General features: G+C 36.3%; 1 non-coding gene across 1 annotated transcript; it reads left to right on the top strand.

Moving 5' to 3' along the window:
* The first annotated feature begins 7,989 nt into the window (after window positions 1–7,989).
* LOC131181192 (small nucleolar RNA R71) lies at window positions 7,990–8,096 on the top strand. Its single transcript, XR_009149820.1, has one exon. It is a non-coding gene; the product is annotated as a small nucleolar RNA R71 (small nucleolar RNA).
* The last annotated feature ends 4,123 nt before the right edge of the window (window positions 8,097–12,219 follow it).

Genomic DNA, 12,219 nt, shown 5'->3' with positions numbered 1-12,219 from the left:
CTGCAGGTTGTGCAATATCAGAATGTGGCAAACTGAACCCTGTTTTGGTTAAGTGTGCAATATGAAAATATAAAGTGTCCACAAGTGCTGGTATTGGGTGCTCTTCAGGATTAAAACCAAAATGCTTGGCTATGACAGTTATGAGCCCACCCAAAACAATGTCACCTATGGATTTGGTGGCAATATGCAGCACATGCTCACAAAAGAAATAACCAGGAGAAACCTTGACCTTGTGAAATGCACACCATAACATAAATAATTCAGATTTCCCCACAGCACCAGAACTAGTCCCTCTGCCCAATATGGTGCTAGCAATCAGCCTATGAATGAACCTAAGTGCAGGGTCAAGTATTTGAGAGGTTTTTGATCTCCCAGCAGAGAAAGTCTGAGGTTGGTTGGTAATGATTCTCCAGAATTGTGCAGCATTCCAAATACCCTTGTTTGCTACCTCTACTCCAGTATGTGGCACTCGAAATAACCCATCAATTGCAAACCCAAAAATGCTATGAAATTGGTCCAATGACAGCTCTCTATTTTGCCCCAAACATCTAAATTTCATAATTGGCTTATGGTCTACATTATGCAATTTGAGGGTAGCAGAGAATGAAGAAATAAACTCCAAAACTAGAGTTGGATAAACTATCTCCTGCTTATGCACAAATTCCATCCAACCCATACCATCAAGATATACAACTACATTGTCAAATAAACCAAGAGATTGTAGAGAATCGGCAGAAATATACCTAGTGGGTTGTACCCTCCTATCCTTGAGTCTCTTAAAAGCTGCCTTTTGAATTGTATCAGGAAGAGGCCAAGGTAGCTTTGATACCTGTGAAGCTACTGAAATTGGCTTTTTGCTGGAAGAGGGTGTGGAGGCTGGAGCTTTTGGCTTTTTGGGTGATGGTTCCGACAATGGGGTGGGTGGTTCTTTGCGTTTGGATAGAGGAGGGGCAGAGGATATGGGTCGCACAGATTTCGACCGGATTTTACGTTTGTACGTAGTTGTGGGAGGTGGTGGGGGTGTTTCTTGTGTAGGGGAATTAGGGTTAGGAGGTATTATTGACAATGGTGAAACCTGGAGAGGGGAAGCTGGACGGGAATGGGGAGGCGACTCCATTGCCGATAGAGAGGATGGAGAGATAAGGGCGGAAATGAAAATGCAGGGGGAAGTTTAGGGTTTATGTGGTGAAAATGCTAGTGGAGAAGAAGGGAGAGAGACGGTGAAAATGCCGGAAGAAATGGAGGTTGAAGGACGGTCGTGGATAGAAGAGTCGGGAAGTGGAGGTGGGAATTTTGGTTACCGAAAAGGAATTTGATTTGAATCGGGTTTGTGTAGAGACTGCATAAGTGAAAAGTGATTTATGCATAACCTGTGCACTCTTTTATACATGTTTCAGAATGATTTGAACTTCAGAGAAATAGCTCATGCACAAGTGCATAAGTCATGCACTGTCCTTATGCACTGTTCGGCAGGTATTGAAATCTTGGGTTGGTGGTCATGCAGTTGTGCATAAGTCATGCACCTTCCTTATGCACCTCTTGGTGGGTTTTGGTGTTTGGAAAATGTGGTTATGCAGTTGTGCATAAGCTATGCACTCTGCTTATGCATGTTTCGGTGACTTTTGAAATTTTGAGGAGTGAAGTCATGCGGGAGTGCATAAGTTATGCACTCCCCTTATGCACCTCTCGGCGGATTTGGCTTTTCAGAGAATCAGGTCATGCAGAAGTGCATAGGTCATGCACTCTGCTCATGCACTCTTCGGCAACTTTTGGAATTTGGGTTGGTGGTCATGCAGGTGTGCATAAGCTATGCACTCTGCTTATGCACTCTTCGGTGGGTTTTGAAATTCAGAGTGTGAGGTCATGCAGAAGTGCATAAGCTATGCACTCTGCTTATGCACCCCTCGGCAAGTGTGGAATTTTCGGATTTCTGGTCATGCAGAAGTGCATAAGTTATGCACTCTGCTTATGCACCCCTCGGCAAGTTTGGAGATTCAGAATTTCTTGTCATGCAGAAGTGCATAAGTTATGCACTCTGCTTATGCAGGCTTCGGCAGAGAGAGAAAATGAAGAATTTGAAGTTATGCAAATGTGCATAAGTCATGCACTCTGCTTATGCAGGTTTCGAAAGATATGAAATTTGACAAAATTAAGCTATGCAGAGTTGCATAAGCTATGCACTCTCCTTATGCACTTGCAATAAAGGTGAAAAATGGCAAGAATTGTGGTTATGCAGGATTGCATAAGCTATGCAGTTGCTTATGCACAATTCAACAAGATTAAGATTGCAATGGAACATGAATTGCAAGGGTGAAAAATACCCTAGAATGAAGAAATATAATTCCATGAAGCATAAATCATGAGAAATTTTCATCAAAAACACATCAATATATACAAAGTTCATCAAAAATGCATCACACAAGCTTGTAGAAATGGATCCTACATAAAAGACCTTTGAGAACCATGCCATTTTGACTCAAATTCTGCAAATCAACATTTAGCACATTAAAACTCAATAAAATCTGCATAAAGTTGTATCTATTCACAAATGATGAAATGAACTCTCCAAGTTATGCCAAGAGAATGCAATATTGTCCACCTTGAATTCCACAACCCAAATAATCTCAAAACTACAAAGATGACCAACTTACCACCATATTAACATTAAAGGCACATATACTTAAAAGTTACACACCCAACCTCACCAAGAACATAAGCCATCTGCTGCAAACACCCTCTTTGCTGCAGATTTCATTTTTCCTCTGCATAAACCAGATTGCAGCCCAAGGACAGAATCTATCTGCTGCAGACTTTTCCTTACTGCAGATTTCACTTTTCCTTGCTGCAGATTTCACTTTTCCTCTGCATAAACCAGATAGCAGCTCCTGCACAGGTTATGCAGCAAAAATGAATCAGTTTTTGGGAGAATTTAAAGGACAAAATTTTCAAGTTAAGAATCACTTTCCCAACAGTTCACCAGCCTTTCTTCATTGAATTACATCTACAAGGGACAAGATTTAACAATGTCAAAAATTGAATTTGGGGAGATTTAAGATAAAAACAAAATCAATGAAAATGAAAGTAAATCAGCAAAAGCAAAATAAAAGGACTTGGGATGACTCCCAAGAGGGCTAATTTATAGTCCTTAGTTGGACTCTTCATGAATTTCAGTGAAAAAGAGGTGAGGGATTGGAGAGCTTGTAACAGCTTGCTCCCTTTATTGGGTCTCCAGTTATGTAGTGCTTCAATTTATGCCCACTGACCTTAAAATTCCCAGATTTTTCACTCCAAATTTCAATTGCTCCATAAGGGAAAACCTTAGAAACTCTATATGGACCAGTCCACCTTGACTTAAGTTTTCCAGGGAACAATTTCAATCTAGAGTTGAACAACAAAACTAAATCACCTTCTTTGAATTCCTTTTTCCTAAGATGCTTATCATGCCAAACTTTAGTTCTTTCTTTGTAAATACGGGCACTTTCATAAGCATCCATCCTCAGTTCTTCAAGCTCATTAAGCTGCAATAGTCTCTTTTCACCAGCTTGCTTAAGATCAAAATTCAAGGTCTGAATGGCCCAATATGCTCTATGTTCTAGCTCCACAGGTAAATGACAAGACTTACCATACACCAACCTAAAGGGAGTAGTTCCTATCGGGGTTTTGTAGGCAGTCCTATATGCCCATAAAGCATCATCTAGTTTGATAGACCAATCTTTCCGAGAATTGTTCACTGTTTTCTCCAAAATATGCTTGAGCTCTCTGTTAGAAATTTCAACTTGTCTTGAAGTTTGAGGGTGGTATGGGGTAGCTATCTTGTGCACTACACCATACTTCCTCATTAAGCTCTCAAATTGCTTATTACAAAAATGGGAACCCCATCACTAATTACAGCCCTAGGAGCTCCAAATCTGCTCAAGACAAATTTCTTCAAGAATTTCACTACCACTCTAGCATCATTAGTTGGAGTTGCAATAGCTTCCACCCACTTTGACACATAGTCAACCCCAACTAAGATGTATCTATTACCATATGAAGGAGGGAATGGCCCCATAAAATCTATTCCCCAAACATCGAATAATTCCACTTCAAGAATATTATTTAGGGGCATTTGATCTCTTTTTGACAAATTTCCACTCCTTTGGCATTTATCACATTCCAACACAAATTTCCTCACATCCTTAAAAAGATTTGGCCAAAAGAAACCAGCTTGCAAAATTTTACTCGCTGTTTTAGAGATTCCAAAATGTCCTCCATAATCAGAAGCATAGCAATGATGTATAATACTCTGTGTCTCCTCTTCAGGAATACATCTCCTTATTAAACCATCACAGCATCTCCTGAAGAGTAAAGGATCATCCCATCTATAAAACTTCACCTCATGCAAAAACTTTTTCTTTTGTTGCCATGTCATACCTAGAGGTGAAAACTCCACAAGATAGATAATTCACAAAGTCTGCATACCAAGGTAGTTTAGCAACAAGAGAGAAAAGTTGTTCATCCAAGAAAAACTCATCAATAGGGATTTCATCCAATTCTTCTTCATCTAATTTCAACCTATTAAGATTATCAGCAACTACATTTTCAGCTCCCTTCTTATCTCTAATCTCCAAATCAAACTCTTGTAGCATCAGAATCCACCTAATGAGCCTAGGTTTAGCCTCCTTTTTACGGAGCAAATACCTGATGGCTGCATGATCTGAAAATATAACTACCTTTGAGTCAATAATGTAAGGTCTGAACTTTTCCAATGCAAAGACAATTGCTAGAAATTCCTTTTCAGTTGTTGCATAATTTGTTTGAGCCTCATCCAGTGTTCTACTAGCATAATAAATAGCATAAGCCTTTTTGTCCTTTCTTTGACCAAGAACAGCCCCAATTGCATAGTTGCTAACATCACACATAATTTCAAAAGGTAGGCTCCAATTAGGTGGTTGCATGATTGGTGCAGTGATAAGAGCTTGCTTCAACCTGCAAAAGGCATCCAAACACTCTTGGTCAAATACAAATGGTGTGTCATTACTTAACAAATTAGACAAGGGTTTGGCTATTTTAGAAAAATCCTTGATAAAGCGTCTGTAGAACCCGGCATGTCCTAGGAAACTTCGAATTCCTTTGACATTGGTAGGAGGAGCCATCTTCTCTATCACTTCAACTTTGGCTTTATCAACCTCTATTCCTCTGTTAGACACCAAATGTCCAAGCACTATCCCTTCCTGAACCATGAAATGACACTTTTCCCAGTTTAACACAAGGTCAGTATCTGCACATCGCTGCAAAACTTTAGAAAGGTTAGCCAAGCATATGTCAAATGAAGATCCATAAACAGAAAAATCGTCCATAAAAACCTCCATTATGTCTTCAATGAAATCTGAGAAGATTGCCATCATGCACCTTTGAAAAGTGGCTGGTGCATTACACAACCCAAATGGCATCCTTCTATAAGCAAAGGTTCCATATGGACAAGTAAAAGTGGTTTTCTCTTGATCATTTGGATGGATAGGGATTTGAAAAAAACCTGAATATCCATCTAAATAGCAAAAATAAGAATGCCTAGCCAGTCTTTCCAACATCTGATCAATGAAGGGAAGTGGAAAATGATCTTTTCTAGTGGCAACATTTAATTTTCTGTAATCTATGCACATTCGCCAATTAGTTACTGTTCTGGTGGAAATTAATTCATTATTTTCATTTTTCACAGCTGTCATTCCACCCTTTTTTGGGACAACATGTACTGGGCTCACCCAAGTACTGTCTGAGATGGGATATATGATCCCTGCATCAAGCAACTTCAAAATTTCCTTTTTAATAATTTCTTTCATATTTGGGTTCAACCTTCTTTGATGTTCAATAGATGGCTTACAATTTTCTTCCAAACTGATTCTATGCATGCAAAAGTGTGGGCTTATTCCCTTAATGTCATCTATGGTGTATCCTAAGACTTTCCTAAATTGTCTCAACACTCTTAACAACTTATCAGCCTCTAAGGTACTCAAGTTTGCATTTACAATTACTGGATAAGTGTTATTAGTGCCAAGAAATTCATACCTGAGCTGAGAAGGAAGTTGCTTAAGTTCTACCTTAGGTGCATCTTCTTCCTTGAATGATGGTTGCTTAAATTCGGCTTTTTCCTTTTGTGTGAGTTGAAAAATTGGAGCAGAAATGAATGGTGGACTTCCCTCTAAGTGTTGAGCATATGCAGCCACATGAGGGTTATCATAGTCTATGCCTCCTCCATGAACCAAACAATTTTCAAGTGGATCTTTTGGATATTTCTTTCTGAAATGTTCTTCAACCAGCTCATCAATGATATCAACTCTCAAGCAAGTATCAGCTTCAGAATGATGCTTCTTCATAGAGTTATTAATATTGAAAACCAATTTCTCTTCACCAACCCTAAGAGTCAATTTTTCTCCTTTCACGCCAATCAAAGCACCAGCTGTAGCCAGGAAAGGCCTTCCCAAGATAATTGGAATATTAAAATCTTCCTCCATGTCCAAGATGACAAAGTCAACAGGTATATAGAACTTTCCAACCTTCAGAGGCACATTCTCCAAAATCCCTTCAGGATACTTAATTGATCTGTCAGCTAACTGAAGAGAAATATGGGTTGGCTTTAGATCTCCCATATTGAGCTTCTCATAAATTGAGAGGGGCATGAGGCTAACACTAGCCCCTAAATCACATAAGGCTTTTGTAGAACATGATTCCCCAATATGGCATGGAATTGAAAAACTCCCTGGATCCTTGAGCTTTGGAGGAAGTTTCCTTTGGAGGATAGCACTACATTCTTCTGTTAAGGCTACAGTTTCATCATCTTCAAGTTTCCTCTTGTTTGAGAGAATTTATTTCAAGAATTTTGCATAAGAGGGCATTTGTGAAAGAGCATCAACAAACGGCACATTTATGTAAAGTTTCTTCAAAACCTCTAAGAACTTCCCAAATTGCTTATCAAGCTTGGCTTTTTGAAATCTTTGTGGAAAGGGAAGTTGTGGCTTATAGGGCTCAGGAGGTATATATTTCTCTTCCTTCTCTTCAATTTTCTCTTTACAATTTTCTGCACTCTCTTGTTTTTCACTCTCATCAGTTTCTTTTTCATTTTCTCTCTTCTCACTGTTTTCACTCTTCTCATCATTTATAACTTTCCCACTTCTTAAAGTAATAGCTTGACATTGCTCTCTTGGGTTTTCTGGTTGACTTGGAAGTTTTCCAAAAGACTTAGCACCTGAGGAAGATGCTTGTTGTGCAATCTGATTTTCCAGCATTCTGTTATGTGTTTGCATTTGTTCCAGCCTTGCTTTCATCTCTCATATCTCCTCATCATGCTTATTTTGGTTAGCAAGAATCTGTTGCAATAAAGCTTCAGTGGTGGAATTTCGTTCTTGCTGTTTTGATGGAGGGTTCATATTTTTCTGCTGAAAATTAGGCATTGGTTGCCTATTTTGCTGATATGGAACTCCTTGCTGCTATTGTGGTTGAAAATTCTGATTTGGAACTTGACTTTGCTGATTTCCCCATGAAAAGTTGGGATGATTCCTCCAATTTGGATTGTAAGTTTGAGAATAAGAATTTCCCATTTGTTTGTTTCCATAATTACCAACATATGCTGCTTGTTCTCCATAATCTACTCCACAGCTGGTAGTTTCCTCTGCATAAGCCACTTGTTGTGAACTTCCAGTTGATGATGATGAACTAACCAACATACTCAAATCTTCCATCTTCTTAGCAAGGACATTTATAAGTGCATCAAATTTTGCATTAATCATGTTGAATGGATCAAGATCATACATTCCAGCAGCTTGCCTCTTTTGAGTTGGAGCTGGTCCTCTTGGACTACTCCAAAGATGAGTATTCTTTGCAATTTTCTCCAATAGCTCATAAGCTTCATCTTCATGCTTCATAATAAATTCTCCTCCTGTTTGAGCATCAATAATCCCTCTAATTGCAGGAGTGACATTTGTGTAAAAATTCTGATTTATCATCCATTTTGGAATGGCATGATGTGGGCATAATCTCTCTAATTCCTTCCATCTCATCCATGACTCATAAAGAGTTTCATCTTCTCTTGGTCTGAAAGCTGTCATTTGATTCCTCAGTTCTTGAGTTTTTCCAGGTGGAAAATATTGTGCAAGAAATGCATCAGTGAGTTGCTCCCAATTTGTAATGGAGTTGTGAGGTAAAGAATCAAGCCAATCCAATGCTCTATCTTTCAAAGAGAATGGAAATAGCTTCAATCTTGCTGCATCATCAGACACTCCAGGTTGTTTTTGCATGTCACAGATCATAGCAAACTTCTTCAGATGTGTGTGTGGATTTTCAGAAGGATGTCCCCCGAATTGGGAATTTTGAATCATTTGAAGAACTCCAAAATCCATCTTGTAACTATTTGCATCAATTCTTGGTCTTGCTATGTTTTCTCTCAAGTCATCAAAACGAGGAAAAGCATGATCCATCATACTTCCCCTAGGCACGTTAGCATTTACAACCTCTTCACCATGGGCTGCATTTTCATTGTTTCGACCATTTCCAGCATTACCGCCAATTCTAATTCTTTCATCAGCCATGTTTTCTTCAATTTCGATTTCTCTCAAAGCTTCTTTTCTTTTTCTGGTTTCTTTCTTGTTGGCTTTACAAAATTTCTCAATTTCAGGATTGAATAATAAGGATGTGTCACTTGTGCTTCTAGCTCTTCTCATAAAAGATTAAAAGTACCTGAAAAAGAACAAACAAACACAAAATGAAAAGATAACAAAGAAAATAAAACTAAAATAATCAAGAATTCAATCTTAAACAAACAACTCCCCGGCAACGACGCCAAAAACTTGATGCGTCCCTACCGCAAGTGCACGGGTCGTACAAGTAGTATAGAAAAGATATCAATCCCACGAGGAGTTGTGTTAATGATTGAATTTTTGATATAAAAAGTTGAGTAAATTGAAATATTTTTGAAATTAAAGTAATGAATTGATGGGTATTGAGAATGTGAAATCTATGTATGCAAAATTAATAATCTATTCAACAATGTATTAATTAAACTAAAATTGCATCAAATTGAAATAAGCAAGTTCAAGTATGGCAATATTCAAAATTGTTAGTAGTATGCCCTAGAGCATATCATTTAGTATGTATCTTGTACATAATTTTAATAATAAAAGGCATTTCCACTTTTCCGTTTACATAATATATTTATGTGTAATAGAAAAGGTCCATTGATATTTTGTTAGAAATATTATTCTTAAGTTGTTAAGAATATGAGTGACAATATTTCTAGCACAAAGTATCATAAATAGGTTCACAATCGAGGATACTTCATAATAAGGACATGACTTATCCAGAAAGATTGTATTCATGTTTGTTCCCAAGTTATTTATATGAGATATAAATAAGATGGAATGGTGAGTCTCATGCCATATAACAAACATGATAGGCACTTATAAATGATAAGTAGGCCGAACCAGTGACACTTATGACAAGCACATGGAGTTTACTCTTGTCAATGTTTTGTCATAAATCATATCAATGCATATAATCTTTAGACTGAGATAGCACAGTTATCTTGTATATAGGTAGTTTGAGTTTGATCTGCTTTCATACTTGTACTATGTATGGGTATATGGGCATGTGTTGGCTCTGCTAGTTATATATGGAGGTAGGTGTTGATCAAGATGGAATCTGTTCCTCTAAGTAAATAGAGATAAAATCCTATGTTCATTTAATTGTTCTTGATGTTTCAAGTTCTGGCCAGACAGATAGATTTATTCGTAAAAGAGTTTCGATGAGAAAAATCTTTTAATCAAGAACTGGAATTAAAAGAGAACATAATATTCATAGCGAATGGAGTTTGACATAAACCATGACTTGACTTGATTTGGGATTTTGTAACATGAGAGATTCTAGTGCATGGTAACATATGATTATAGGTTCATTTAAGGTAAATCTTATTACTAATTGGGTGGCCATGGCATGCTATGCTAGGTGTTAACCATGGTCTATGAGGTTCATAAAATGATTTAGAGAAATCATTTATGGTAAGAAAGAGTTCTGATGATATTAAGAGTTGATATAATGTCTCATTGCCAATTAGTGATGAGCCTAGTAAGTCACACACATACACAAGTTATCACCTATTTAAATATGATTTAATTAATTAATTAAAGAGTTTAATTGATTAATTAAATAGATTTGGTTTGTAATTAAATTGCAAAGTCCCTAGCATGACTTGAAACCAAATCTAGATTATTGGATGTGTAGTATAAATTAAATTTATATTTAAAGTGTTTAAATATGAATTTAATTGATGAGAAATTAATTAATAGAGATTAATTAATTAATTTATATTTGATATAAATTAATTAGAAGAAGAAAATAATTATTTTGGGTTAAGAACTCAAAATTAAGACACGAGGGCATTTTGGTCATTTCACGATTGTGACACGTGGCACCATGAGATGGTGACACATGGCATAACACATAAGCTTGCCAAATATTTTTAATCATGTAAGATGATTAAAATCAAGATTAAATATAGGTTTGACACTTGGCACAATGTGATTGGGTCACTTAAACCTAGAGCTAATCAAAAGGTGACATGTGGCTAGGGTTTAATGTGTTAACCTAGCTATTTAAGTGTGGTTATGAAAAGAAAACATAACCAGCAGCCTCTCCTCTCAATTGTCACGCCACTTTGAGCCTCTCCAGCTATTTCTCTTCATCTCTCATCAATTCAAAGAGATTAGCCATCAATCTCTTGAATTAAGAACACTGGAAATTGTTTCTAGTGTCCTGTTTACATCTCTAATCTCTTAAAAGGCAGAACTTGAATTTCTAATTAATAGAAAAGGCTTTAGAAGCTGTTCAAGGGCTGCCATAGGTGTTCTTGGTGTGGACAAGCTAGAGGGACAACATCTGGTGTCCTCAAGACGAATCTCAAAGCGCGGACATCGCAGCACATCAAGAGGTTAGTGTAATCGTTCTTGATTTAATCTAGGGTTCTAAAATTAATCTGATTAATTTTAAAATCTTAAATGGCAAATACAGATCTAAAAACATATTAAAATAGTTTTAATATATTGTTTATCATTGAAATCAAATAGATAAAAAAAATCTTGCATGGTGCATGTGACCCTAGGTGAAATTTTTTGAATTCAATGGTATAATCTTGTGTTTTTCACGCTTCCGTTCCTTCAATTGGTATCAGAGCCACTATATTTGCCATTTAGATTGTTGATTATATAATTTAATTGTGTGTTTGATCATGAGATCAAGAGATTCATTGCTGGTTGGATCATGAGGTGTGGCGGCACACATGGTGAAGCCACCATTGGTGGCGGCAACAATGGTTCCATGGGTGGTTCAAGATTTGGCTTTTAATTCTGCAATTGTTGTATGATCTAAGGCCTATTTTTTGACTAATTAAAGTGTTTAATTAGTTGTTTTAATCACACAATTAAATTATGATTCAAATCAGAATTTTAAAAATTGTTTGAATGTGATTCAAATCTGAATTTTAAAAGTTGTTTGAATGTGATTCAAATCTGAATTTTTAAAGTTGTTTGAATCATATTTAAATCTGATTTTTTAAAATAGATTCAATAAAATTCAGATCTGATTTTTAAAAAAATATTTGAATGTAATTCAAATATGATTTTTTAAAAAATGTTTGAATGTGATTCAAATCTGAATTTTTGAAGTTGTTTGAATGTGATTCAAATCTGAATTTTTAAATTTGTTTGAATGAGATTCAAATATGAATTTTTAAATTTATTTGAATCATATTCAAATCTGGATTTTTAAGTTGAATATGAGATATTCAATTTAATTTAAGTATGTATGTTTTATTTAATTGTTAAATATTGATATGCATGATGGATGATCATGGACTATAAAAGACCAATGTGATTGGATTTATTTCTTTTATGTTTCTTTGGGATTGTAAATTAATTAATTTATTTTAATTTATTTTGGGCATGTATTATTAAGTTTGTAATATTTTTGGGTTGTAATTTCATTTATTTAAGTTCTTTTAAATTCGCCTTGGTATGCCAAGGATTACTATGTAATATTGGATTGCAAGAAGTTCAAGGAGGTCAAGAGTATTGGTGGGACCAGTGGGAGGAATTCAATATCAAGTGTTGATTATGTACTCCTTCAGCAACTCTTGTAAAATGAATGAATGAAATGCACCTAGGAATGCCCTGATTCAATTCTTGGTGGCTCAGAATT

Source organism: Hevea brasiliensis, chromosome 6, assembly GCF_030052815.1.
Source record: "Hevea brasiliensis isolate MT/VB/25A 57/8 chromosome 6, ASM3005281v1, whole genome shotgun sequence".
Lineage (NCBI taxonomy): Eukaryota > Viridiplantae > Streptophyta > Magnoliopsida > Malpighiales > Euphorbiaceae > Hevea > Hevea brasiliensis.
This window is presented reverse-complemented; position numbering and strand designations above follow the sequence as displayed.